The sequence below is a fragment of the Furipterus horrens genome, unplaced genomic scaffold (assembly GCF_987537825.1).
Source record: "Furipterus horrens unplaced genomic scaffold, mFurHor1.1.pri manual_scaffold_7, whole genome shotgun sequence".
NCBI classification, from domain to species: Eukaryota; Metazoa; Chordata; class Mammalia; order Chiroptera; family Furipteridae; genus Furipterus; species Furipterus horrens.
This window is the reverse complement of record NW_028327177.1, coordinates 130,268,933-130,281,502: the sequence shown is the minus strand read 5'-3', so window position 1 is coordinate 130,281,502 and position 12,570 is coordinate 130,268,933. Positions and strand designations below refer to the sequence as shown.

The window sequence follows — 12,570 nt, the reverse complement described above, 5'->3', positions numbered from 1 at the left end:
TTGAGTCACCATAATGACCTAAAGGGAAGGTCCATGAACACTTAGGCCTGCGCTATCCAGGCCTTGGATATTTAACTCTTTCAATAGTAGCTTTCCAATAAATTCCCATTTTTGCCTACATTTGCTAGAGCAGCTTTCTGGTGGTTGTTTTTTGTTTGTTTGTTTGTTTGTTTTTGTATCCAGAAGACTTAACTAATGTGCTATATTAACATCTGGAACAAGCATTACTTGTCTATCTTGTCCACAGCCTCTAGCACCTAGCATAGTGACCGGCACAAATTAGGCACTCAGTAAAAATGTGATGCATCGCTAAACAGGCTTGAAAATGGGAAAATTAAGGCAAGAGAGTGATTGAATTAAGATCATCTTCCTTTTGACAAGAAAAGAAATCATGGGCCTGTGTTTTCCAAAAGTGTTATATTCATGAAAGATTTTTAAAGAAAGAAAAGTTGAGGAATTGCTGCTGATTAAAGAAGCTAACGTGTGTGATTATGGATTGAATCATGAGTGAGAGGAAAGGAAGATTACTACAGTATTCCCTCACTTACCGCAGGTATTACATTCTAGGCACCCCCGCGAGAGGTGAAAATCCGCAAAGTAGGAACCTTACATTTATTTAGTATTTATATATATTTTAAGGCTTTATAAACCCTTCCCACACACTTATAAACCATTCCCAGTCCCTTATGAACCTTTCCCACTCCCTTATTAACCTTTTCCACACTTTTATAAACACTACTTATGTTCTTAAACATATTCTACACTCTTAAACCTACGTAACTTTAACAACATATGTATAGAGTACCGCAAAATCCCACAATATAGTGAAAAATCCATGATAAATAATTAAATATAATATTTTTAAAAATCCCGCGATACAGTGAGGCCGCAATAAGTGAACCGCAATATAGAGAGGGACTACTGTTATAGAGCACATGATGGGGTGATTTGAAAAATCTAAATATGTGCTGTATATTAGATAGTATCATTATTTCAGTGTCATATTTCTGGAATTTGATTATTCTTTTGGGGTTAAGAGAATGTCCTTGTTCTTGGGAACTACACACTTAAGTATTTAGGGGTAAAGCTGCATGATATCAGCAACTTACTCTCATATGATCTATCAAAACTACTACTATTAATAGTAATAATGATAGTAAAATCAATGTATATTCCATATATGTGGACAGAAAAAGAGAAAGCAAGTAAGTCTAATGTTAATAGGTGGTGAACATTGATGAAAGTGTATAGGCGTCTCTGTACTACTTCAATCTTTCTGTAAGTTAAATAATTTCAAAGTAAAAGTTAAAAATGGAAATTGAAAAGACTTTTCTAAGAAGGAACTTACTGAGTAATAAAAATGTTTTAAAACTGGGTTGTGGTAATGGTTGCACAACTCAGTAAATTTACTACAAATCATTGAATTATACACTCAAGGTGGATGAAATTTTTGAGATGTAAATTACACATTAATAGAGTTATCTTTAAAAGACAGATTGCCTTCCTCACTCTTCCTTTCACCAGCCACTAATTCTGTGGCTTTCTACTAGGATTAGGCTCCCTGACTGGCCCTCCTGTCACCTGTCCCATCGGAGACTAAAGTGACCTCTGATCATTAGTGGCAGACCCGTAGCTGGGCCTTCTCAGAGCAGTGCTCAACCTCGACCCTTCTCAGACACATCCATGGAAGCCTGTGTGCCTGCTGCTGGACCCCAGACTCTTCCCAAATGACTTACCCACATCCACTCAGCCACCCTCCAGCTTATCTTTTACACTGCAAACATTTCGCCTTAGCATCCTCCTGCCTCAAAACTTTAATAGCTTCGTATCTGCAAGAGTCCATTTGCAGAAACTGACCTAAGTCTCTTTCAAGCAAAAAGGGATTTAATGTAGGGGAATAGGTGTTTACAAAACTGTGGGAAAGGCTGGGGAGTGAGTTCTAGGCCAGGCCCCCCGGAACGACTCTCATAACATGATAGAACTGGCCTACCAAGAGAGTTGTCATCTCTACCACGAAGTCACGAAGCAGGGAGCTGCCGCGTCTACTGTGGGTCCCATAATACACTGCCTTCAGTGCAATCCAGGGATGAGGACATCACTACTGCTGCACTTGTCAGTTCCACAGTAGTGCTGTACCTCCCAGATCTGCAGTGACGAAGACAGAAACAAAACAAAAAACCAGCCCTGGATTGAGCGCCAGCCTGTGAATCAAAGGGTCACTGGTTCGATTCCCAGTCAGAGTACATGCCTGGGTTGTGGGCCCAGCCCCGGGTTGGGGGTGTGTGAAAGGCAACCTATTGATATCTCTCTCTCTCTCTCATGTTTCTCTTCCTCTCTTTCTCACTCCCTCCCCCACTCTCTAAAAGTACATAAAGAAAATCTTTAAAAAACAAAACAAAAACCAAAAACCAATGTCCTGCACCCTCTTAGAACATTGGACTTCTGGACACCAAAGCATCCTAGACCACGCTCCTTACCAGGAACTGCCGAAACAATTAAAGTGTAGCCCTGCCTCATCTCTACCTTCTCAATCTGATCAAATATGGCATACATGTCTGTAAACACTTACCGCTTAAAGAAAACAAGTCAAACAAGTAGGCATTAACAATTAACACGAACTCTTCACAAGTTAATACTGAGGAGCTGTAAAAAAGTGAGAAGTTGGAGAACTGCCTGGGAGCACTCAAATGAGAGAAAGGAACTCCAAAAATCCAGTAAAATTATGTCTTCCCTCTTTTCCCCCTGTTATGCTGAATTTCTTCAATATCAATTCAGTATGTGTGGTCTCCAGAAGAAAAATAAATTGAAGGGCCTCTTGCCTTTGTTCATACTTTTTCTTCATTCAGGTTTCCTCCCAACTAATTGGCCTATCTTTATATCATAAATATAAAACCTTTACTACACTCACTAGTGTTAAATAGCTTTACGGTAAAAACCTTAATTCAACTTGAATTAAGAGGTCTCTGAAATACATATCAGGTTGGTGAGCACATCTTCATAGCTAGTGAACCTTTGGGCACCAGCTCTGATTTCCCCAAGTCATATGCAGCCTAACTCCATTTTTTCCCTGACACTGACAGATTTTCCCAAAAGTGCCAGCGTCACTCCCAGTGACTCTTTTTTCAATGGCTGTAAATGTAAATAACAACGGAATAATTTGTATTTTATGTTTTGTTCTCTTTTTTTTTTTTTTGTACGTCGGGTTAAATATTGATATAACTTTTTCTCGTGTTGATCCAAATTTCGAATTACGCATGGCACTCAAAGGGTTAACAGCTCTATGCTCTACACCTCCCACTGCCCAATTTTGATCTAAGTTAGAAATTGTAGCAATTGCAATTTAGGAATTTTGCCTACATGAAGAGAAAATGACTATGCTCAAGGTTTAGCCCTTTTTTTACACTGCTTAAATGAACCAGCCCTAGAATTAAGGAGAAATAAATCTGGGGATATAAGTTAATGAATTAAACCATACATGCTGTTGCTACAACTCTTCTCAAGCATCTTGAGAGACAAAGCCAGAAATTTCCCCTCCAGGAATCAGGGTGTTGCTGTCACCATATTCTCGAGCACCAGACAACTTGTTTGGGGGGTGGGGGGGTGGCTTCTCCTGAAACGTCAGTAACAGTTCGGCAACATTTGGGTGTTAACTGTAGCCATCAGAGCTGGCACAAACCCAGAGGGAAAAAGTTGGGCAGTTCTATCCCCTGCTTATCAGCAGACAGTCTGTAGTTATTCTGAAGTAATTTTGAAAGTTCAAGCAAACAGAAGAAGCCCTTTAAAGGACTTACAGGCACTGCAACTTCATTAGGAAGTCCAGAGGCTTAGGAATAGGACACGTGGACCCAAAGAAAATGCTTTCGTGTGTGCAGAAGAAATGGACTTGAACCCATAAGGACTGTGAAATGTTTTCATTTTCTGCCACTGAGAAGGATCTCTGACAAAGGTGTCACGTGAATTTAATAATGGAAAACAGCCTATGAAAGACACCTTAATATCTGAGGGCGTCACAGCTAATGAGAAAAAGGCCTTCTCTCTGAGACTGCAAAGCATTACAGTACCTCATTTTGCCCTGGGGTGGCATCAAAGGGGAGAAAGCGACTGACTGGGAGGCGCACACCACTAACACTGCTGTTTACTAGCTGTGGACCTGGGAGAACAAAGCCACGGCCTCACTTTGCTTATGGAAAAGCAGAAGACGGCAGGCTCTTGCGCAGGTCTCTTGATTCCACCCTTGCAACAGGGAGACATGGCACCACTCACTGACGTGTTTTATTTATTAAATGTGCCCGGCACTCTACTAGGCCATCATTTACACACAGTCACAAAATCTCCTGGACAATTCAGTGAGGCAGGTATTACCGCCACCCACTTTTTTACAATTGAGGAAACAGCCTCAGAGAGGTTAAATGACTTGCCCAAGAGCATGCAGTGGGTGGAGAGCAAAGATAGAACACAACTTCATCTAATCCCAAAGCTCAGGCTCTTGGCTGCAAAGAAATGCCTAGAAAAACTGAGGTGTTTTCTGCCTTTCAGAGTGGCGGGAAGAAGTCCACGGTCTGTCCCTCTCCTCCCTTGTGACTTAGTAGCATTTCCTTGTGTGGAGAGCAGGACCAATCATATGGCATTGGTCTGATCAAGATAGTATAAAGTATATAAAACAAAGTGGAGTCACTCATGTCAACTAAAATGGCTGTTAGTCAGCCATGACACTTTGGTTCAAGAGAGAAACTACCTAAGTCACGTTAGACACATGTGGCAAGGGGACACAATTAAGATATCTGCACATGTGATCAGAATAGCCATGCATGTCTGCAGAGCAGGACCACCCACAAATAGGCTCCTGGGGAAATTCCATTCTTGCCAGCAGGGGTGTCAAGCAGAACAGCCATGTAGCACCCATAGGCTTCAGGACAAATTCCAAACTTGGCATCAGGGGCACCAAGACATTTACTGAAAAGACCCAGAAGGGTGGAGTACACCACTTTCATGGTATAACTCAGGCAGGCTCCAGACCACTGCTGAGAGAGCCAAGCTCCACACATCAGAGTGCTGCTTCATGCCACGCTGATCTCCCTTGGCATCAGCCGCTGGAGGCTCTGCCCTTGACTGAGGGCTTCATCTGCCCTGCTGCCCACCTGGCTCCGGAGAACCTTTCTTCCAAGATGCTAACAACTCCCTTGCCCGCCATGCTGTCTCCCAGACCTGCACACTGAGACTCTGGGACTCGGGTTCGTTATCCCCCATTGACTGCTGTGTGTGTGTATGTTATAATTCTCTTAGATTGTTAGAGTGCAAGTAGGATATTAATGCATGTTGATGTTCTACTCTGAGTGAACCTGTACTCAACAAAAACTGAGTGAATAACACAGTTACAGTATGTGACTCTTGTATATTCCTTGGTGCTGGTCTGCTCAGCAGGCAGCCAGCCAAGACGCTGCCCAGATGACTTATAGGAAAGACTATACTGTATCACGAACATATGCTTGTGACATCTTGCTAAGTGTGATCACCAAATCAGCAACATCAGCATCTCCTGGAAGCATCTTAGGCATGCAGAAACTCAGGTTACACCCCAGACCTGCTGAGCCAGAATCTGCCCTCTGAAGCTGAAGAACTGATCACCTTCCTCACTATTACAGGACTTTAACGAAGTGCTAATTACTCTGCGGCAGAGTGCATCTCTGAGAAACCTTTTCTGTGCTTTTTGTCAAATCTGACCTTTAAATGGTATCCCATCTGCTTAAAAAGGTGTCACTTCTAACTGACCTCTTGCCTGAACAGATATCGCCATCAAACCAGCAGGGAAAAGAAGCAAGGTAAGTACTTAGAAACGTTCTGCTAGTTAGCCTAGCCAGCTGCATTTCCTGGCACCTCGGTGGTAGAAGGTAATGCTAAATATGTATTAACACCTAAGAAGATTAGCTGGAGATGGTAGGAGGAGGATTCTCATTGGGTTAAAGGCTATTTACTCCCAAATCTCTTCATCAAGGGAACCTCAAATAGTCCTTGGGGAGGGGCTTCATAGTGGAAGTGACAGTGTCTGCAATATACATGGTACCAGGAGTCCAAGTCTCCATTCAACAAGCCAGCAAAGACTAGCTGCCCTCACCAAAGTGCTTTGCCTTTCCCAATATGGTTTTCACTGACTCAGTCTGACCCAATGGGCTGTGTTCCCTCTGGTTTATTTTTGCTCCTAGGCACTCCACCAAACCTCATGTTCTTCGAAATGTTAAGAAAAGATATTTTATTTGATGTGCAGTCAACTGATGGGGAAGGAGGGCCCTTCAGGCTCCCCAACACTGGAAGAACGTAGCCTCCTTTCTGGTTCAGGAGCCAGTCATCTGATCACTCCATCTTCTGTGTCATGATGTAATTTAATTTCTAAAAACAGTCCAAGTCTGGAGTCTGATGGCCTGGCCAAGTCTGGCTCATCTCTGCTTCTCTCAGAGGCTTGTCAAGGACTTGCTTACATGTGTGCCAGGAGAAGTGGTAAATAATTGCCAAAAATCCCAAGGGGCAACCTCTTTGAGACTCAGTTTCCTTATCCAAAAAACAATAAAGAGGGTGTGGGAGATCATTTGTAGGGTTCCTTGTAAGTTCAAGGACTCTGATCCTGTATGTTGGCACACCTGGCCTGTAACTCACAGCGAACGAGAGTTATCTTTGTGGCACAGATTTCCACCTGGGAGTGCCCGTAGTTGGCAGCCCCTTAACTCTGTCCCCAGATTTGTCTTCATTCCGTTTTAACTCAGTAATCCTGCACCTGAGAGTACATTTTGACAAAGTACCCAGAGGTCAAGTGGTCACCAAAGTCACAGAAGAATGGCCAAATGGTTTATGGCACATCCAGATAATAGAATATGATTGAGATAATGGAAACATATTCAAGAAATGTCAATGACATACAGAACACGTTTGAGCCCACTGTGATAGGATTCCAATCTAAAGGGAACTAGAGGATATGAAATGGAGAATCTCAGGCATGTGCCCTCAGAAGAATGAACTTAACTGAAAGACTGATTTCCCATAAAATGCCTGATTTACAGAAGACTGAGACTTATCTCCCGGCCAACGAATATCTGCCAAAAATCCCCCCCGCCCCGCCCCTGCCCCATTCTCAAGCCAATGGATTCTGCTTACTGCTTGACTCTGGCTGGCCTTCCTCCTCCCTGCACTCCTTGCCCATGAATACAGCCCCCCCACCCCACACATACCCTCAGCAGACTCACCGGTAGCTTGCTATTGGCCTGTGTTTCCTGAATTGCAATTCCTCTGCTATTCCCGAATCAACTCAATTCTCATAACTTGAGTTTGCCTCAGTTTATTTTCTTTATTTAGGTTGACACCATGATGTGCTATATGAAAAACAGCATACAAAACCATATATGTAAGAAGGATCCCAACTGGTCCCAATATAGGATTATATTATTAAAAATCTGAATTTTATTTATATGTTTATAAATGTGTCTCCTTTGTTTATATATTTATAGGAGTTGGGAAATGGAATTACAGGTGATTTTCCTTTTCATTACCTTTTTCTGTATTTTCTAAAGAAACTTAGAAAATACAATTACCAGAAGTAGGTAATATTTTTATAAACAGAAAAAAAAAAACAAAAGTGTTCTTTCTTTTTGGAAGAAGAATTAAAACAGTACATATGTAGGCCTTCCTACTTGTCTGTAAGAGCTCTAATGTGGGTACCAGCACTATGCTAGACACTTTATACTCACTGGATTTAATTTTCATGGCCATCATAGATAATCAACATTGTCCTGCACTGTCTAGATATAGATAGATGGTGGAGTCTGAGCCCTGTTCTTCCCTGTTTCTTGCAAATGCTGTCATCTCAGTTTTCTGCTGATTGATTGTCAGTGGCGTCATCTTCTGCCCAGACTTGTGCTGACTCTACAGGGAGAGGGTGACCTCATTTACTCTGAGTATAGTAGGAGAAGGGGATGGGAATTACAAATGGTGAAGGCTTCTATTTCAATTTGCCTTTGCTCCGCAGCTAGTAGCTACAGCTGGGTTTTCTGCTACCTTACTTAAAGGCAAACACACCTTACAAGCGAAAATGGTCTTTCAAAAAAACAGACTCTGTATTTGGAAAGAGGAACACGTGGCTTGTTTATGAACCTGACTTTGGCTCTCGTAATAGATGCTGTCAGTGCCCTACCCATGTGTCCTTTGCCTACCTGGAGGACTTCCTATGCCTCTCTGTTTGAGGATATTCTCTAACCTTGGAGGCAGGGTTGTTCAGTCCCCTCTAGGGCAGGCCAGAAGTGTCAGTCCATGCCTCAGGAGCAACCTCCCATCGTTGCGGGTGGGAGCTGGTGTATAAATACCTCATCTCCTCCCACAGTGGGACAGTACTGAGGCATGTTTCAGCAGACTCTCAGAGAGTCCTCAGCAAGCCCCAGAGGCCCACAACATAACACAAACTTACTGATTAACATCTGCTTTACTGGCTCTCCAGCCTCCCCCTTTCCCTTACCCACTCCCTTCCTGTATAAACTACTGGCACCAAAATCCTTGCCTCAGGGCCTGTTTTTGTGGAAAATTCAAACTAAGAGAACTTCATTCCTTGTGCACCTGACAATGTTCTTAGGTCATTGAGCATGAAGGTGCCCTAAATTCCAGTGGCTTGAAACTCTCTAAGTTGGACATGTTTAGCACCAGTTAAAAACCTCTGGTGCCAGCAAACCATGGATTGTTTCCTGTTACTACAAAGAAAGAGCTCATTCTGGACACTGGCTGCAAAAGAAAAGCCAGAACCCACTTCATTTCCCTAAAGCTATGAAGACATTTCCTTCCATGCAACCATGAGCTTTTAAATTATTGTGCCCTAAAAATAACATTCTCACCACTAAATGGGTTATAAGAACTGAAATGGTAGGTTATTTTCATCCACCTCCAGAGCAGCTGCTCTGGAACTCTGAACGTTGGAGGGGATTATGCAATGACTTGGTGCTGTCGTCAGCTTGGCAAAGCAAATCATTGTTCTGTGATGGGCCTTCAGGGTAATGTAATAGGACATTTAAGGATCTCTGCAGGGAGGGAAGAAAAGGGATGAAGACTGGATTACATGCGAGGCCTGTCTACCTTCTCGTTAACCTTTGTGAGCCTCTTGCGCTCCCCGCCAGCACCATGCTCAGGAAGGCCCTATCCTCTCTGCCTTTTTCCCTGTCTGTGATTTTCCCCGTTCTACCCCAGGAATTGATCACTGACTTACAGTTGATCACTGACCTAGAGTTAAACACTGACCTACTGGTGTCAACCATTGACCTAGAGTTGACCAATGACCTAGAGAGTTCACTGAACTAGAGTCAAGCACTGAAAGGTATTCGGAGAACACAGAGGCTTTTGACTGGTCTGTTGATGTGGAATCAAGCACTCTCAGCTTTGTAGAAGAAGCTGCTGAGGCCCCAGTCCATTACGATTCAATTCACACAGTTTCTGAGTGAAGATTATTCAGATGTCACTGCTGTTTATCATGACTAGAGCACCAAACCAGTTTAGCATCTCTATAGGAAGCCATGAGTTCTTCTCAACACTTGTTTAAAATGAAGCAAATTCTCCATTAGCTGTGACTATCACTCTGCAACCCACAACTGTCTAAGAAAATTCTGAGCTTCTAAACAAGCCTACCATTACAGTATAGGAGATTGAAGAATTGGAGAAAACCAGTGAGAACATAGAATGTACCTAGTTGAGGAAAAAGTGGAGAGTGAAGGCAATTGTACACAGACAGGGAAAGCCATTTCTTAACCATTTCCCATTTAATATGGGATCAACAAATGTTCATTTGAATTGGAAAAAAAAAAAAAGATCTGGATGAAACTAGGACTTTGTGAGTCTTAAGAATATTTTCCAAACAACAGCAATAAATGGTAATCAATATTTGTATTATGCTTTCTACCTTACTAAGCCCTCCCATATACTTAGTCTTATTCAATCCTCAACAGCCCTGTGAGTACATATTTAACTCATCCATTTATAGATGAGGAAACTAAGACTCAGAGAGGTTAAGTAATATGCCCATCCTGCGGATAGTGAAGTTTGCCATGTGACTTATTTTGGCCAATGAAATGTGGGCAGAACTGACAACATGTCAGTTTTATACTCAGGTCTCTGGAAACTTCTGACCTCCACCAGGAGAAGAGCATGGCCCAGGTAGTCACTAGCCCTCAGCCTGGATTACAGAATAAGCCCTGCGGAGCAGATCCATAGTCTGGAACCAATTCCAGCTGAAGTGTAGACCCACAGCAATAAATCCATGCTTACTGCTGTATGGCACTGAGTTCTGGAGTACCTTTTGAGGCAGCATTATTGAAGCAAAAGATGACCACTATGGAAGGCATATATGATGGAGAAATTTTCTAATTCCCTAAATGCCAGAATCAGGCATCTAGACATTGTTCTATGTAAAACTTCAAAAGATAAACTATTTCTATTTGGCATCTCCTCTTTAGAGCCTGTGCTTTGACCTGAAATGTCCCGTTCCTCCATTACCCTTACTGTTTGGTTTCATTCATACACTGAGATGGGTAGATTTTCTCCATCTCATTATTCCCTCAAAATGAGCTATCCTTGGGGCGTTCGATCAGGGCTTTGCTTTCTTTCTAATGAGAATTATGGCTAATACTAAATCGCACTTTCTGTGTGGCAGGCACTGTTCTCAATGCTTAACAGAGTTTAATTCAATCTTCACAGCCACACTATGAGCCACGCTATGGGGTAGGTACTACTAGTAATAGCTCCATTTTCTAGATGAAGAAACTGAGGCACACAGAAGTTAAATAATGGTCCCAGATCATAGTCAGTGAATGGAGGAGTGAGGATTCAACCTAGGTAGCTTCACCCTAGACTCCAAGCTCTCCCACTTTGTCATCTTCTTGATAGCGGTAGGTTAAATGGATAAATTAATCTATACTAACATTAACTTGTTATCTAATATTATATTATTATTTCCTCAGATAACATAAGGCCATAATACATTAACAGGTAGAGAAGGCCCTGAGGAAATGAAACTAATGATGGAATTTTGGATGAGCCACCATAGAGATAATTTGAAGGTGGTAATTTTTTTCTCATGCCCTTCAGATCACAAACACTCTAACTTCAAGGAAGGCTAAAGATTTAGCAAACTGAAAACTTGAAAAAATATATTTTTGGGAAAACAGAAAGTGCCTCCTCTCCTGACAGACAGTGTGCACTTCACACAGGGGACACTGAATTAGATGGCTCTCAGTGAAAACCCAACTGTCACTTTGGGGCTTTCTTACTCTTAAAGGTTTAAAAAACTTGGCTTAAATTCTCCTTTCTGAGGCTGGGCAGCTCTAGTACCTGTCCAGGGTTTCAGACTCCACTTCCTTGTGCTTGTTTGGATCCTGGTCCCAGTGGTTACAAGGCAGCTTTAGCTCTACTGTCCCCACGTCATGCCTGGATACAAAACTCCGCCTCCTTAGTGGCTCCTGCAAAAATATCAATGAGACCGAGCATGTGATTGTTTTCTATCTTTTTACCAAAGACATTAAGGCATGCGGGATGGGATCACATCACAGCTCAGCAGCCATCCTCCGTCTCATTCCTCACATCACACCCCTTTCAAAAATCCTTGCTCTCTCTACACACAGAGCTTTTGGTGGGCAGTCCCCAGCTCTGCTCGCTTCTCTCAAGAGGAACAGTCCTAAAAAAAACACATCTGTTTCTCTAGCTTTCAGTCACCCCTCCCCCTAGAATTCTGATAAAACCACATTTTTCTATCTTGTTACAGTAAGAAATAATAAGGAAAATGGTAGCTAAAACAGCCTGATTTCTATTCATTCCCTCACAAGAAAATCTACAGATTTTCTATAGGTAAGCTATTGGAATAAATAAAATAGTTCAGCAAAATTAGTGGATTATAGGATTGATATATGATACAAACATTAATAGCATGCCAATACACCAACAACCAACATTAGATAACTTTAACTTATTATTATACTAAAAAATAATAATAAATAGTAAATGAATAAAAAATATATTCACAAAGATTCCATTTAGCCTATTTGCAAAAACCATAGTGATTAAGTCTAACAGAAGATGTCCAATAGAACAACTTAACTGTTCCTCTGAGGGAGAGTGAATAAATAAACTGTGGTTTATTCATAGAGTAGAATTTTATACAGCAATTAAAATGAATGACCTAAGATCCACCTATATATCTACATGGCTCAATCTTGAAAATATTGAGTAAAAATGGCAATTTGCAAAATGTACACATAATTCATAATTCAGGTAAACATTTAAAACATAACAAAAACAATGGAATGTATCAACATATGTCTGCAAAGAATAAAATTCACCTATTTTTTAAAAGATTTTATTTATTTATTTTTAGAGAGAGGGGCAGGAGAAAAAGAGGGAGAGAAACCTTGATATGTGAGATGTAAAAGAAACATTGATTGGTTGCCTCTCACACGCCCCCACCTCAGAATCTGACCTAAGATCCAAGCATGTGTCCCAACCAAGAACAGAACCTGCAACCAGGCCAGCACTCAATCCACCAAGTGACACCACTCAGGA

The 12,570-nt window shown here is 41.7% G+C and overlaps 1 long non-coding RNA gene across 1 annotated transcript in view; it reads right to left on the bottom strand.

Annotated features, from left to right (window-relative positions):
* The window catches only part of LOC150005227 (uncharacterized), a 392,161-nt gene that overhangs the window by 371,741 nt on the left and 7,850 nt on the right, over positions 1–12,570 (bottom strand). The window contains exons 2-3 of the long non-coding RNA XR_016512428.1: positions 11,347–11,474; positions 7,233–7,358 (exon numbers count right to left, since the gene is read on the bottom strand). This is a non-coding gene — a long non-coding RNA (uncharacterized LOC150005227). The remainder of the gene's footprint in view (positions 1–7,232; positions 7,359–11,346; positions 11,475–12,570) is intronic.